The sequence below is a fragment of the Triticum dicoccoides genome, chromosome 4B (assembly GCF_002162155.2).
Source record: "Triticum dicoccoides isolate Atlit2015 ecotype Zavitan chromosome 4B, WEW_v2.0, whole genome shotgun sequence".
In the NCBI taxonomy this organism is placed as follows: Eukaryota; Viridiplantae; Streptophyta; class Magnoliopsida; order Poales; family Poaceae; genus Triticum; species Triticum dicoccoides.
Genome location: NC_041387.1, coordinates 486,967,221 through 486,983,569, shown reverse-complemented (window position 1 = coordinate 486,983,569; position 16,349 = coordinate 486,967,221). Strand labels below are relative to the sequence as shown.

Genomic DNA, 16,349 nt, shown 5'->3' with positions numbered 1-16,349 from the left:
TAAGAGGCATCCCTCTCCATGTGCTCGACGGTCTCTGTCCGGAAATAATTTCATTATGCAAATGATTATTATTTTTCTCTGAGAATGTTACAATGACATCTGCACATCGTCGCTTCTTATCTCCCAGCCGCCACCTGCACAGGGCACACTCCGACCATGCAACCGCCAAGGTCGCCGACCACATTGTGCACGTCTACGCCATCGACCTCGGCGGACGGTGCCGCAATGTTCGTCAGTATGTCCGGTTGGTCGAGGAGCGCCAAGGAAGTGGGCCGAGGGGGCGTGGGGGCGGCGGCAGAAGCAGCATGGGTGTCCTACGGTGAGCGCTTTGAGGGATTCTGCAGAGCAGTTCTCCCCAGAGGCCTGATGCATCCAACCCTACAAGGTAGTTGCGCCACTTCCTGTGATGGGTAGCCCTTATATACATCTTGGCAATTCCCTGTTATGTTATCTAAATCTCGGCCATGTATGAGGCAAAAACCACATGCACCATTGTCTTCTATCTCCTTGCAGTAACTTCAGTTACTTGTAGCCAATGGGATCTATGCTATGAGGGAACATACATGTCAGGGCACATGTGCGTCCATGGGTCCTCTTTGTATTACTGCGTGTTGGTCTGTTATCATGCGGCATAGACCTGATGGTTGTTAGAACGCTGAAAGAGACGACTTCATTAGTTCATCCAGTAGTTTCTTGCTGCTGTGAAACGATTACGATTGACCAACAAAAAATAAAACTTTTGATTTCTCAAAACAAAATAAATAAATCGTGGAGCATCTAGGTAAGGAAAGCAGCTTTGTATGAAATTTTTAGTGCACTTCCAATATATATAGCTAGCAAGTGCAGGTAGAAATGGTGTGATAGGCCCGTGGCATCCCTATTGAAAACGAACATCTCTTTGAATTAGCAAGAAGAATAGCAGTAAAACACATAGACTGTTCTTATTTTACTCAAATGTCTACTGTCGACGCATGTTCGAACTTAAATGTATTCTATTAACAATTTATGCTTTACCTTAATTTCTTCTTTGTGTTCAGGCCCTAGCAGAGCTTGAACCTTCTTCAGCAAATAATGGTCACCGAGTTCTCATATTCAAGTTTCAACCACTGGACCACAATTCTTGATATCTACCAATGGACACTGGAAGTAATATGAGCTACATATATGCATCTCAATGGGGGTTATTTCTTTCCTCAGCAAGTTACAGAACAATAGGAAAGGTAAAGTGAACACACAACTTGGTTTTATGGTTATTAGAACGTCACTGTACTATATTCCAGGCTAAGCAGAAGTGGCGTTGGCACTGAAGAACATCAGTTTATGTTTAAGAGATCTCAATTTTGGAGAGTCTGATGTGTTACAAATTATTGTTGTATATAAGGAGAATAGTGGGAGAAGATCTGCAGTTGTGTATGTGTAAGCTTTCTGAGGTAGTTTTTTTTATTTCAAGATCCTAACTGTTTATCCATTTGCTCCTTAGATTCGCTTACTGATTGTAAATTGCTTTACTTCATTGGACATAAAAGGACAATATGCTTGTATTTGTGAAACTGCTATATTTTTCTGTACAATGGTGAAAGAGCTACATTTTATATCGCTCTATGATTCATTTTCTTCTATTCCATATGGACATAGGAAACTTGAAAACTACACCACAACTCTTAGGCTTGCCAAAATATGAGGATTATCACTCGGTCATGAGCGAAACTCGATGTACCCGGTAAGGATGGAGGCAAGATGGGGCCATAGAGCCCCCTTTTGCGCAGGAGGGAGTAGGTCTCAGCCGAAGGCAACAATTATGGCTGCTTCCAGAGCCTAAGCCACCTGCGGAGTCAATGTCATGGTCGCCCCAGAGCGGAATCCATCGCCTAGGCCACAAGAGTAGGAGCTGCTGTCGTAGAGGTCATGTCTGAACCTAAACTGAACTTTCTATGGATGGTAAGATGTCCTCCCTCAATCTTCTAGCAGCCAGTGCTCGTTGGCCTCTCCTCACCATTCAGTTGCTGATTGTATGAAATAGATGGTTAACACTTTATTTTGTTGGTCCCTACTGGACGGTAGTGATGTTGAGACACAAGAGATTATCAGGCCTACACACACACACACACACACACACACATATATATATATATATATATATATAATTGTTCATTGATCTTTCTTATCTCTGATATAATTTTGCCAATGATCAAAGAACTGTTGTTCTGGATGTACACCTATTGTGTTGCTTATTTTGCCATCACTCTTCTGCTTTACCTTAGGAGTAGTACCAATCTTAGAAAATGCTCCTAATTTGGGTAAAATTTGGAAACATTATGGATGGATAAATTTATGGACTTGTTCCTTTATTACCTAATTGTATAGCCTATGATCTTATACAGTTGAGGGCCGCTTATCCTATTCTTTATGTGTGAAGTTAAAAGCTAAACATAGCTAATGACATAAGTGATCTATTAAAATATATCGCGGAAGTAAGTACTTATTTTTGTTTCTACTTATTACCTAATTTTAATGTGAATTTTTCAAAGACATACAATGTTCGATATAGTCTAATTTAATATACCAGCGATGATGGTATTGAATCTGCGAAGAAAATGTATACTCATTTCATAATTGCATCTTTTAATTAGTAGGTCAGGACCAAGCTTTAGGCAGGAAAGTGGGACAATCTTCAGTAAGCTACAATGTTCATGTCTTCATATATCATTTGACTGATGTGTTCTTGTATCATTCTTCTACTTTCGGAGCTATTACTGCGATCATTTTGACCTCGTGTCTTCTTATATCATTTGACCTTATCTAGATATTAGTGGTTCTTAATCCAGCAAGGTCTTGAATATTTTTCGCTTTGTCCATTCAAAATTTTGTTCGTCTAGCAACGTTCATGGTTTAAGCTTTGATTCGAAAAACAACTTTCAATTTTATAGGAGAGACAAAGAGCAACAACAAGCCGCTGTAGATATTGTGTAGTAGCAACATTAATGATCTGCTAATGTTATAGGTTTTTTTTTCTTCTTTCCTTAATATCTACATGACCAATGTATATTTTTAATGATCAAACATGCACATGTCACATTAAGAGGTTGAGAGTAGCTCAAAAGATATGCATACATCCTCTACCTTACCTAATGAAATATTTCTAAAACCATAGTAGATGTCAGGTGTAAATTCCATAAAGAATTGTTGGTTTTTGTAATTATTTCGTGAAACTTTCATTGTAGGGTTCTAGGATTGGTCAATAAGCAGGGTTGTTTTCTTTCTTTAGTATCTGCATGATCAAGTTGGTCTGTACTTTTAATGATCATACCTGCACATGTCACATTAAGATTGAATATATTGTGACTTTTGTAACCATTTCTTGTTAATTGCTTGAGGAAAAACCAACAGGAATATTTTTCTTAGAAATCCCAAGGAAGTAAATGTTCTCACTGTGTTGGTAAAATAATATATATTTTTGTTGTATGTATACTTAATTTCAGGAGATGTAGATTTTCTTGTTATCTTATATATGTTCCTTTTCTTTTTTTCTTCTTGTGAAAAATGAGTTCAACAACAAAGGGGTCCTCATTCTGGCCTCCTGGGGTTGAAATGATTACTCCTTTAATTGATTTGAAGATTGTTAATTTTTTTATTTGGAAACGCTTGGAAGCTTTCCTTTGTTTTGGCGTTATGAAGATCTTATGCTGCAGGGAGTTTTCACCAATGCCACAAAGATGTTGCTGCATCGAACGCATAGGATAATATGATATTAGTAAGTATCTATCATCTACATTTTTCTTTTGTCTTCAATTTTGTAGGATTTCTTTTCTTTCAGCAATGTTTTAGAAATATAAATACTTTCTTATATGTTTATCCAGTCATCCACATTTAACTAGGTTGCAAAGAACGTTGAAGTGATAACTGCATGTGTAAGTACCATGGATGAGCTAGCAAAACATACATTTTTATGCTAGAGTGCATATGGATTAGGTATGTGTATTTGTTGGCAATGTTCATGTGTGAGAAAGCAAGGTCCATAAGATATCTAGGGGATTAGAGGTGGTATGATTTAAAGATAAAGCATCATCTTGAGTGCTTTTTTTCATGTGGTTGCTGCATGGGCTTCAAATAATTTACTTGGGACTTCATTCAGAAGTACAACTGGCAATCCGAGATCAATACTGAGATCAGACATCAGATACGATATAATTTTTTTTGTACAAACAAAATCTATGATATCATGCCATTCTATGTGTGTTCAGAAATAAGTTTGGTATCTGCTACAATGTACATATAACTTGGTCATCCTAAAGAAACTTTATCTTGCATATTGCTTGGTTACAAGATAATAACTAATATGTATTACAAATATCTAGGGAAATCTTTTGATTGTTTTGTACATATATTATCATGGATGCCAAATAGCAGGTTGCTTCAAACCAGGGGAACTGGCTGGTTCATAGATGGTTGAACGTTCAATCTTCGACAATGCTCATGGAGCAAACAAGGGGAATTAAGTTAGTATGTCTTTAAAATAGCACCCAAAGGTGCACTCAATAATTCCAGTTTTTCAACTTGTACTGTTATTGTTGATACACATTGTTTTGTGCATACTTGCTAGGGAAAAGTATATTTTTCGTCCCTGGACTCTCTCAAAAGTATAGAAACGGTCCTTCAACTTTAAAACCGGCAAATGTTAGTCCCTCAACTTCTCAAACCGGATTATTTTAATCCCTTGACTCAACAAAGGTTGTTTTCATGCTTACTTGGCATGGTTTTGACCAGTCTAACACCCACATGGCAATCTTCTTCTTTTCCATTTTAACTCGGCTGGTCATTTCGTCGAGCAGTTGGCGCCACCGGGCAACAAGAGAAAGAGGTAGGCATGGAGCTTGCGTGCCTGTCGGCAGCGCACAGAGGGTGCAGGAGGCCAGGGAGCTACGCTACAGTGAGTTTTGTGGGATGAGCGGGGCTGTCGCGGCTAGCAGCACGGAGGCACGCGGCGGCTTGGCCTTCACGGCGAACTCGTAACACAGACACAACTAACTGCTACTCGTGTTGCCATCTCGTGCTCATGGTATGCCTCTGCAATTGCCGACGACCGCGCTGTTGATGTTCCTGCGTCATCCAATTCTTGTTCAAATCCATCACTTGCGTGCTGCGGGTCCTGGACATGGCGTGGACAATGGCGCGATGGCGGGGCGCACGCTTGTCGCCGCTCCAGCGCTGTCAGCCACACCCGCTTCGGCGGCTCGCCCGGTCTGCCGTTGTTGCTCGGCCACGCACGGGCGATGACTGCTGAAACCATGCAAGTCAGCATGAAAACCACTTTTGTTAAATCAAAGGACTCGAGTTATCTGGTTTAAAGAATTGAGGGACTAAGTTTTGCTGGTTTTGAAGTTAAGGGACCGTTTCTATACTTTCGAGAGAGTTTAGGGACGAAAAATATACTTTTCCCTACTTGCTATGATGTTCGAATTTGACTGCTCTGTCGTAATCACCAATCACCACAGTTAACACACTACACATGATTCTGCTTGCAGAAACCCAACAGTTAACGGAGAAATCAGGTCACTTTGCATCTACTTTGCCTCAGTTTTTTCAGAAGTCAACAGAGTTTGTAAAAAAAAGAAACATGATCCTGCGGCGGTTGCCCAGACTTTTTTTTCTGCGGTAGTAATGTTTGGATGGGACATGTCCCTCCTTTCATAATCACTTTGTAATTTCTACTTGTGCTATGTAATGGACGCCTTAAATAAAAAGGCAGTATGTTTTGTAGATACTCCCTTTGTTGAGAATAATTATCACTATAACTTTCTTTATGAGGACTTGTTGTGTCGCATGTTCAATAATAGGTAGAAGAAAGGATACACATATAAATTCATAGCATGTATGGTAAACTCCTGGCTCTACATGTACGTGGACACTTTAATATTGTACTATATTATCAATAAAAAATCTTATATTTCTTTAGAGAGTGAGTACATCCTACATTCGGATGGAACAGTTCTCTTACAAATAAGTTAGTAAAGAAACATAGACAATCTAGACCCGGCGAGAGCTACTTGAGGAGGCATGCTGCTATGTATTGCAGATGTGAAATTAAAGGAAGGGGGCATTTTAGTCAATTAGGTTGTTGTATGCGGTTGCATGTATGTTGATTGTTGCTTTATTATTATGTTGATTGTTGCTTTATTATGTATAATAAGCGGGTGAGAGCGTTTTCAGTATATTCATTTGTTGGCCCGTGGATATTAGGGAGAAGGTTTGTTAGGCCATGTACAATGCTGGTTGCTTATGCACGGATGCTCAAGGAGAGAGAGCAGCTTGCGTCGCAAAAAAGAATTCCTCTCACAACGCCAAATGCTTAGCATAAGGTTCTTAAGTTGCTTTAATGTTCACGTAGTAGCACTTAGCCTAGCCTGGTACCTTTTCTGTCCAACCCTGCACTAGCACTTGGGCTGAAGCCCCGGTAACTTGAAGTTAGCCGTTATTTCTCCCAGGCACTGGTTGGCACCGGAAGCAAAATTTTGCATCTGCCTCCCTTCCCAAGCACCTCTCCACTCCAATTTCAGAAAAAAAAGGTTTTTTCTCTTTCTAGTACATGTCTAAGCACCTGCCATTGTATACGGCCTTACAGAACGCAGCTTTGATCACATGTGATCATCGCCTAACCCCACTTCACAAAGTTATCGCTTTGTCTCTCTAGCTTTTCTCCACATATCGAATTTCACCTTAATCGTATCGATTACAAAGGCGGTAAGCATAGCGGCCTTGACAAAAACAAGTCTGATCCTCTCAAGCCAGATTTCCTACAAAGTGAGGATGATTGGGGAGTCCACCTCCGCCTGTTGTTACCGTGCACCGCCAAAGACGCCGAGGCCCACCATTCATGGATCATCGCTGCGCGCAGGGGTAAAATGGTGAAGCCTCTGCGGTAGAAGAATCTAGATCCAGACCTCCCCAAAGAACGGACATTGTTGTCGCAGATGATTATGTCTCAGGCTCTCGATAGCACAATAGGCAAGCTGGAGGGTGTTGGAGTTGCCTGTGCGCTAGCTGATCCGTTGTCCACAGACGCTCCCACATCGTTAGCTTGGTGAAAAGATTTAACTCAAGAGGAACCCAGGAGGACCAAAGAGAGGTCGCGCAAGGAGAAAATCCCTGCCAAAGAAGAAAGCTGCATATGTCGATCGGGTCATTGCAGAAAGGCGCCACGAGAACTCTTCTTGTTCCTCTGAAACAACATGAAGCTGCAGTCACTCCTAGATCGGGAGAAACTCCGTGATAGCAGGAACCGTCCCCATACCACTGATGTCCTAAACCCAAGTGTGATGAGGTAGGGTATCCACCACCAGACGTCATCTCCCCTGATGAGTCCAAAATGTATAATAATTTTGATAGTTATTTGGTGCCTACATAGTAGGCTTTGTGAAATTTACCGCATCCGTGCATTGCTTTTTTGTCGGTCCTCAGGAAACGTCTTTTGGAGAAAATAACATTAAATGGAAGGAATATTAGGAAATTATGGCGGAATCACGTTATTCAGTGTGAAAATAGCCTATCATAAAAAGAATGAGGCAAAGGGAAAAAGAAGGAGATCACCCGGCGAAACCAGAGCAAAAGACGGCCTAGCATGCGAGTGCAAGCGCTTGTATGCACAGTCGTATGGTGCGCCGATGCCGCCTGCTCGTCCACTACTTCCGCCCTGTGAAGCCAGATTGGGGAACGAATGCACAGAGCCTCCAGAAACACATCCAGAAGGCAGAACCCTAGCCTCTGGAGGGCTTCCAGAGGGGGGATCGATCCACGGACTCCGCCACCGCAACGCTGCATCAAGTGGGCTTCATCATCATCACCACCACTGTCATCATCATCATCATCTCATGCCCATCCATTTGTAATACACTATTTGGAGTGGGGAAGAACGGTGGTGGCATATGCGATACGGGGCTGCTAAGTGTATGCACAGAACGGTACCGGCTCCGCCCAAAAATAAAAACATATAAAGTGGTTTAGGAATCTGACATAGCATTATGTTTAAGGACCGCTATAGACACATACTAGTGGGGAATCCATACTTCTTGGGAACACCTTAGTCCTATCGATTTCAACACTTTCATCCACGTCTTTTGTTGCTTTATTTTATTCTAGTATTTTACCTCTTTGTTTGCTACACCACTTTCACCCATATGAGTATTGCTCTGGATTTCAATTAAACTACAGGCACTGCTACTTGAACCCTACGAGAGACAAAAGGCTGGTTCTATGCTCCCCATGGGATCGATACTCTTACTTCGAAGAAGCTACAACTAAACCCTGTGCAGTTGTGGGCCATCATCTCCGCCGGCCTAACAAACGGAAAGAGGGAGGGTGCAAGTTCGCATATGCTGTCTCAGTCCACCCATCGATCTGTCCACAACAAAAGTCATCAGCCATTCCCTAGAGAGCAGTGAAGACCAACACTACAAAAAAAAGACACTTTTGTGACATTATGGCCCGAACAAAAACTTTTTCTGTCATGGATGTGACACTTCTTGTGTGGGCAGGTATTGTTCACTGGGATTTGCTTGGTTCTCCTTTTGGTTCAATAACCTTGGTTCTCACTGAGGGAAATACGTATCATCTGCTATATTGTTTCACCATTCCTTTCGGGGGAAATCCCAACGCAGCTCACAAGTAGAAGTTGCCTCCCATTAAGCGTTAGGTTTTAGGTTGCTAAGCTCAACCTCATACCTCGGTACCATGTCAAGTCTCCGGTGACCTAAAATTTTATTTACTTACCACACATATTCGTTTAGGTGTGGGAACATACTTCTCTTTCGCTCCTGGCTTCTTCAGGAAGTATTCCACCATTTCTTCCTCGCAAATCTTGAAGGTTACCTTCCCTTCAGAAAAATCCAGTACTACACCTGTGGTATTCAAAAATGGTCTTCTGAGGATAATTGATATTTTTTCGTCTTCGGGCATGTCAAGGATAACAAAATCACTAGGTATGACATGTCTGTCTAATCTTAGTGGAACATTCTCAGCCACTCCCACTGGCTTCTTTGTGGACTCATCCACCATCTGTAAGGCTATGCTTGTGGGCATACAATCAGCTAGATTCAACTTATGATAAAGAGTTAGAGGCATCACACAAACGCCTGCCCCTACATCACAAAGAGCATTATTTATATCAAGATTACCAATGGAGCAAGGTATTGTGGGCATACCTGGGTCTCCCAACTTTTCTAGTATCTTGTTCTCAAAGGGATACTATGTTATTGTAGCCACTTGTTCCTTCAGATTCATATTTCTTTTATTGTTAACAATGTCACACATGAACTTGGCAAAGGAAGGAATCTTTAACATGTCGGTTACATGCATTGACATCTTAAGATCAGCTATTGCTTGCAAAAAGGAGGAATAAAGTCCATCGTTCGAAGGTGGCCTGACGGCCTTAGGATAAGAAAGGGTTTTCTTTTTCTTACCTTTGTCTTTCTCCTTTTCCTTACCTCTTTGTTTATTCCTCGTAGCTTGGTTACTTTATTCTTTGGTGGGATCAGGTGGTCGGTATTCCTTTCCACCCTTGGTTCTTCAGCTCTTTCCGTGTCCGGAATTTCTTCTTCTTCATTATTGTCACCATTTACTGTTTCACCATCAGGGTCAATTTCTTTATCATCTTCCACTTCATTTCGATGATCATCTTTGTGGACCCGTTCTTTCGGTTCTTCCTCACCAAAGAGAAGCTCTCTGTTTTCCTGGGTTTGACTTTCACTCTCCCTTCTTCTTTGTTCTTGCTCCTTCTCATACCATTCTGGGCCTTTAGGATCCCGCGTTCTTTTACCACAGTGAGTCAAAACTTCATTAGTAGAAACATGATTTTCTTTATCTAATTGAGCAAGAATCAAAGATTGAGTCTCAGAGATCTGAGAGCATTGAGTTTCTATCATGCGAGAGTGTTTATCGAGATTCTTACAGCTTCACTTAACCCTTCTACCTCTCGCGAAAGGTAAGTTATTACCTTTTCATTATGATAAATGCATCTTCGAAAGTCCCTATTAAAGTTGTCTTGATAGAATTTGAACTTATTCATTGTCTCTTGAAGTTCATCCTCCTGATGATAAATACTAAATATGTCCACTTTTTCATTAATAACTTGTCAACAGACTTACCTTTCTCTTGAGTGGCCTTTTTTAGTTCTTCCATGTCTTTAATATGATATATTTTTCCAGCAGGCTTGACTTGCTCCTCAATATTCCATTGTTCTTGTGCAGACACAATTCTCTCTATAAGTTCTCTCCCGTATTCAATGGTTAAAGACATAAATCGTCCTTCTGCACTTAAATCAAGAATGGATTTTGATTCCTCATTAATTCCTTGATAAAACATATGAAGTATATCATATTCAGCATAACCATGGTTAGGGCATGAGTTCAAAAATTTAGAATATCTCTCCCATGCTTTATATAAAGTTTCAGCGTCTTCCTGGATGAATAAGGTGAGGTTTCTTCTTAATTTAGTAATCTTCGAGCTTGAAAGAAACTTAGCCAACTTTTCAGCACCAATAAGCTAGCTTGTTATACTTCCTCGAGGCAATTGATTATACCATTTCTTACATCATCCTTTAAAGAAACCTAAAGAGCCTTAATAATAGGAATTCTCGTGAAACGTCCTTCAATTTAAATGTTCCACATAAAGTATCAAAGAACATCAGATGTTCTTGAGGGTCTTCTTTTTCAGGTCTTGCAAAGGCATGCTTTCTAACTTTTGCAATAAGATCACAGTCAATCGAGTACTCTTTGGCATAATTGGTAGGATAAACTATAGGAGATCTGAAAATTAATATTGGAGCACAATGATCCCTAATATTTTTCTTAGGCTTCGGAGTAATCGACATTTCTGCAAACAAAGTATTAAGCTCAACCATTTCACCATTTTTGTATTTTTCTATTAATGAAGCTTGCTACTCCTGAGGGAAACAAGAAATATAATCTGGTGAGTTACATGAAGCATCTACAATAACAATACCTGCAAAAAATAGTTATGAAACAAATACTCTGCGCTTAGCTCCCCGGCAACGGTGCCAGAAAATGCATTCATGCATGCAAGGCAAACAGGGTAGTATAGCACTTTCGCAGAAGTAAACCAATGAGTAATCGTCCTTACGAAGAACGGAGGAGAGTATTTATAGGTAGCGTTTCTATCACACACAAGGTGTCACAGTTCTTGTGTGAAGTAACTGCTTGGGCTTCTGCAAATATCGTTACTGTCCTGGATCACAGATAAACCAGTTTGAAAAATATAAAGGGAATTGAGGTAAAAGTTATAAGAACTAGAAAAGTAAATAACATGAGTAGGGTTATTGGTTGTGTTTCCTGAATGAAGAGATTAGCTGCGGAGAGATTTGAGTTAAAGTATGTATAAAGTGTGCCAGTGTGACGTTAATACCAGTTACCTTGTATTGTACCCATAGCATTTGATATATGTGTTCTGTAGGCGGTTCTCCCTAAAGTTATGAAACTCCACCACACGGGATTATATTTCATTCTATGGTTCTGCTCGTTACCACAGAGTGGTCGTTTCCACAATTAAGGTCCTCGGACTTGAACCAAGCATTAAGTTCAATGGATCACCGTCATCTCATATTGTCTTCGGTCCTCATAGATATCTCCACCTGTCACGTCAGAGGTGACAAATTTCCTAAACAATACGTGTTACATGTGTAGCTCTGGAGATCATGTTGCCTGGGCCCTTAAATTGGACAACATGCATGGAGTTCATCACAACATAACAATATACTAGATAGATCAGATTACTACAAATGCAAATGACAAAATATATTATAGGAACAGGTTAATCTTACCACTTACCTACATCTCCCACACCTAGGGGGAATTACTCACACATCATAAGAGGGGAATCAATCACAACAGAGATAAAACCCATAAAAACACGGGAAGATCCACAATAAGATGAAATGGGTAACTCAAATAGTCTAGATTTGTAGATGAGATTGGGTATAATAACAATTGTTCTCCCAAATTGGAATTCCTCTTACAATAGTGAAAGGGGTGATGATGATGACTGAGATGAAAGGACCATAACTAAGAAGATCTTTGATGGTTCCCCAGATCCTCTCTTTTCCTGTTCTGGGTTGTGTGGCGGCAGCTAGGGTTCTCTTCTTCCCCTAGGCCCTTCACGAAAGTGGCTTGCGTAGATGTGGTGGAGCTGATGGCAGCCCATACGACCACTCATACAGGCGCTTGCGGCCGTATGGAACATTGTATTTTGCTTTGTTACGCCTGTTCACTTGAGTCTCTTTTGGAAAGTTGCTCCATTTGGCTTGATTTGCAGCAATCCTCCTTGGTTTCCTTCCATAATTGATATTTCCTGCCAAACATTGGGAAAATGTATTTTCTTATCTTTCAAGGGATTAGTGTTAGAAATATCAAAAGAGTAATAAAAATTCTAATGAAACCAAGCAAGAATCACTACTAAACCATCACAAATTCTCGAGCCATCAACCCACCAAGCTTAGGATTTGCTCTCCCTCGACCGGCTTAACGAAGGATCCCAGAGAGGGGGCCTTGGCTAAGGTTATGGCCTTGAGCTTGTTTGTGGTCGTCTCGGCGGGGTGCTTGTGCTTCTTCAAACTCTGAGCCTCGACGGTTTTGGCCATAGCCATAAACATCGTTTTGGCCGGTGCTCTAGGGTCCAGGAAGAAAATGTTAAATAGAAATAAAAGGAAAGAAAAACCATAATCACAAGCCCAAAAGGAGAACAAAGAGAGAGTTATGATTAGTTGTGGGGTTGCAAAATATGATCGGAGCAGAAGTATTGCAACACCATTGATGCGCTCACCTTTCCTTCTTTGAGAGAGGAGAACAGTGACATAAGTGAGTTGGGGTTTTCTTGCAGAAATGAGGAACAAGATGAGGGAGAATCAAGTTAGGGTTTTCTTGAAGAGAGGAAGACGAGGGAGAAGAGTGGAATGATGTTTGCTTTGTCTGTCCAACTTACTGCTGGAAAGGTGGGGTTTTGTGATTTGACGGCTCATTGAGCATTGTTGCGGCACTACGACCGGGGTAAGTCCACTGCAGTTGTGCACTGCTACTTCTTGAGATCGCATTGATTTTTTCCTTGAAGAGGAAAGGGTGATGCAGCAAACTAGAGATAAGTATTTCCCTCAGTTAAGAACCAAGGTATCAATCTAGTAGGAGGAACACACAAGTCTCCAATAGATGCACCTGTACAAACTAACAAACACTTGCACACAACCGAAAAAGGAGTTGGCAATCCCTTCACAGCCACTAGAAAGGGTGAGATCTGACAGAGATTGATATAAAAGATAAGTAAAGCGTATTTTTGGGTTTTTTGGTCTTATAGATCTGAAAATAATATGATAAAAATAAACCCAGGACCATAGGTTTCACTAGAGGCTTCTCTCTTGAAAGAAACATACGATGGGTAAACAAATTACTATTGAGCAATTGATAGAAAAGCACATAGTTATGACGATATCCAAGGCAATGATCATAAAGATAGGTGATACGTCTTTGTCGGATCTATAATTTTTGATTGTTCCATGCCAATATTCTACAACCTTTACATACTTTTGGCAACTTTTTATACCATTTTTTGGGACTAACATATTGATCCAGTGACCAGTGCCAGTTCCTGTTTGTTGCATGTTTTTTGTTTCGCAAAAAATCCATATCAAACGGAGTCCAAATGGGATAAAAGCTGACGGAGATTTTTTTTGGAATATATGTGAATTTTGGGAACTGGAATCAATGCGAGACGATGCCCGAGGGGCACACGAGGGTGAGGGGTGTGCCCTGGGCTCTCGTGGCCACCCCGTAAGGCGGTTGGTGCCCTTCTTTCGCCGCAAGAAAGCCAATATCCGGATAGAAATCGTGTTCAAATTTCAGCCCAATCGGAGTTACGGATCTCCGGGAATTTAAGAAACGGTGAAAGGGCAGAATCAGAAATGCAGAAACAGAGAGAGTCAGAGAGACATATCCAATCTCGGAGCGGCTCTTGCCCCTCCCATGCCATGGAAGCCATGGACCAGAGGGAGAACCCTTCTCCCACCTAGTGAGAAGGCCAAGGAAGAAGGAGAAGGAGGGGGGCTCTCTTCCCCTCGCTTCCGGTGGCGCCAGAACACCGCAGGGGCCATCATCGTCACCGCAATCTACACCAACACCTCCGTCATCTTCACCAACACCTTCATCACCTTCCCCCATCTATCTACAGCGGTCCATTCTCCTGCAACCCGTTGTACCCTCTACTTGAACATGATGCTTTATGCTTCATATTATTTTCCAATGATGTGTTGTCATCCTATGATGTCTGAGTAGATTTTCGTTGTCCTATCGGTAATTGGTGAATTGCTATGATTGGTTTAATTTGCTTGTTGTTATGTTGCTGTCCTTTGGTGCCCATCATACGAGCGCGCGCGTGGATCACACCATAGGGTTAGTTGTATGTTGGTTGGACTATGTATTGGAGGGCAAGAGTGACAGAAGCTTCAACCTAGCATAGAAATTGACGCATACGAGATTGAAGGGGGACCAATATATCTTAATGCTATGGTTGGGTTTTACCTTAATGAATGTTAGTAGTTGTGGATGCTTGCTAATAGTTCCAATCATAAGTGCATAGAATTCCAAGTCAGGGATGACATGCTAGCAGTAGCCTCTCCCACATAAAACTTGCGATCGGTAGTAAAGTAGTCAATTGCTTAGGGACAATTTCACAACTCCTACCACCACTTTTCCACACTCGCTATACTAACTTTATTGCTTCTTTACCTAAACAGCCCCTAGTTTTTATTTACGTGCCCTTTATATTCTTGCAAACCTATCCAACAACACCTACAAAGTACTTCTAGTTTCATTCTTGTTCTAGGTAAAGCGAACGTCAAGCGTGCGTAGAGTTGTATCGGTGGTCGATAGAACTTGAGGGAATATTTGTTCTACCTTTAGCTCCTCGTTGGGTTCGACACTCTTACTTATCAAAAGAGGCTACAATTGGTCCCCTATACTTGTGGGTTATCAAGACCTTTTTCTGGCGCCGTTGCCGGCAAGTTATAGCGTGGGGTGAATATTCTCGTGTGTGCTTGTTTGCTTTATCACTAAGTAGATTTTATTTTCTGTTCTAAGTTGTTCTCTATCTTTACTTATGGATATGGAACACGAAATACCAAAAAAATTAGGTTTACTTGCTACTCATGGAGATGGGGAACCTCCTAAAACCCTCGATGCTCATTATGTGAAAGATATTATGCACTACTTTAATAATCTTGAGAAAACCCCATTCAATTATATAATGGGAGACACATTGGATCAACTTGAATACTTTAGGGATTATCACTTGACTCAAAAAGGGAAACTATTATGGGATCAAATTCATATGTTGCATTGGTATGATCGGCAACTATGCTTGAGATATGATTATACTTGTTGCTCTAGGATGAAGGTTGCACACCTTCCCTTTTCATGCAAATTTAATGATAATGAAACCTTAGCTTCTTATGCTAATGGTATATATGATTACTATGATGTGGAACAAATAGAAGAATTTGTTGCTTTTATGGGTGCTTGTGAAATTGAATCTTTGTTTAAAGAGTGTGAAAATCTTGATGATGCTGTTTACAGACCTAATTTTTTTGCTATACTTAAATATTGCTATGAGAATTATGAATTCAATTCCGATATTGATGATTTTATTGAGAGAGTCTCCGCTGTCCAAGAAGAGATTAATATTTTGCAGGAGTCTATGGAAGAAGAAATTGATGAAATTGTGAGCTCATTTGATGAAAAAGATGAGGAGGAGAGCGAAGAACAAAACAAGGAAGAGCGAATTAGCTACCCGTGCCCACCTTCTAATGAGAGTAACTCTTCAACTCATACATTGTTTAATTTCCCTTCGTGCTTACCAAAGGATGATTGCTATAATGATTGTTACGATCCTGTTGATTCTTTTGAAATATCCCTTTTTGATGATGCTTGCTATGGTTGTGGCCAAGATGCCAATATGAATGATGCTTATGGAGATGAACTTGATATAGTCCCTTATGTTAAGAATGAAACTGTTTCTATTACACCCACTCAAGATAGTCCTATTATCTTTTTGAATTCTCCAAACTACACTGTATCGGAGAAGTTTGTGCTTATTAAGGATTACATTGATGGGTTGCGAGGGAGTTCCGGACTAGGGGGTGTCCGGATAGCCGAACTATTATCATCGGCCGGACTCCAAGACTATGAAGATACAAGATTGAAGATTTCGTCCCGTGTCCGGATGGGACTTTCCTTGGCGTGGAAGGCAAGCTTGGCGATACGGATATGTAGATCTCCTACCATTGTAACCGGCTTTGTGTA

General features: G+C 40.9%; 1 long non-coding RNA gene across 8 annotated transcripts; it reads left to right on the top strand.

Annotated features, from left to right (window-relative positions):
* Positions 1-83: 83 nt before the first annotated feature.
* On the top strand, positions 84-5,807 carry LOC119291028. Of its 8 annotated transcripts, XR_005142169.1 has the most exons (4): positions 86-385; positions 1,038-4,496; positions 4,601-4,674; positions 4,830-5,807. It is a non-coding gene; the product is annotated as an uncharacterized LOC119291028 (long non-coding RNA). The 8 variants fall into 8 exon arrangements; XR_005142165.1 differs by having other exon boundaries at positions 84-385; positions 1,038-4,728; XR_005142166.1 differs by having other exon boundaries at positions 85-385; positions 1,038-4,674.
* The last annotated feature ends 10,542 nt before the right edge of the window (positions 5,808-16,349 follow it).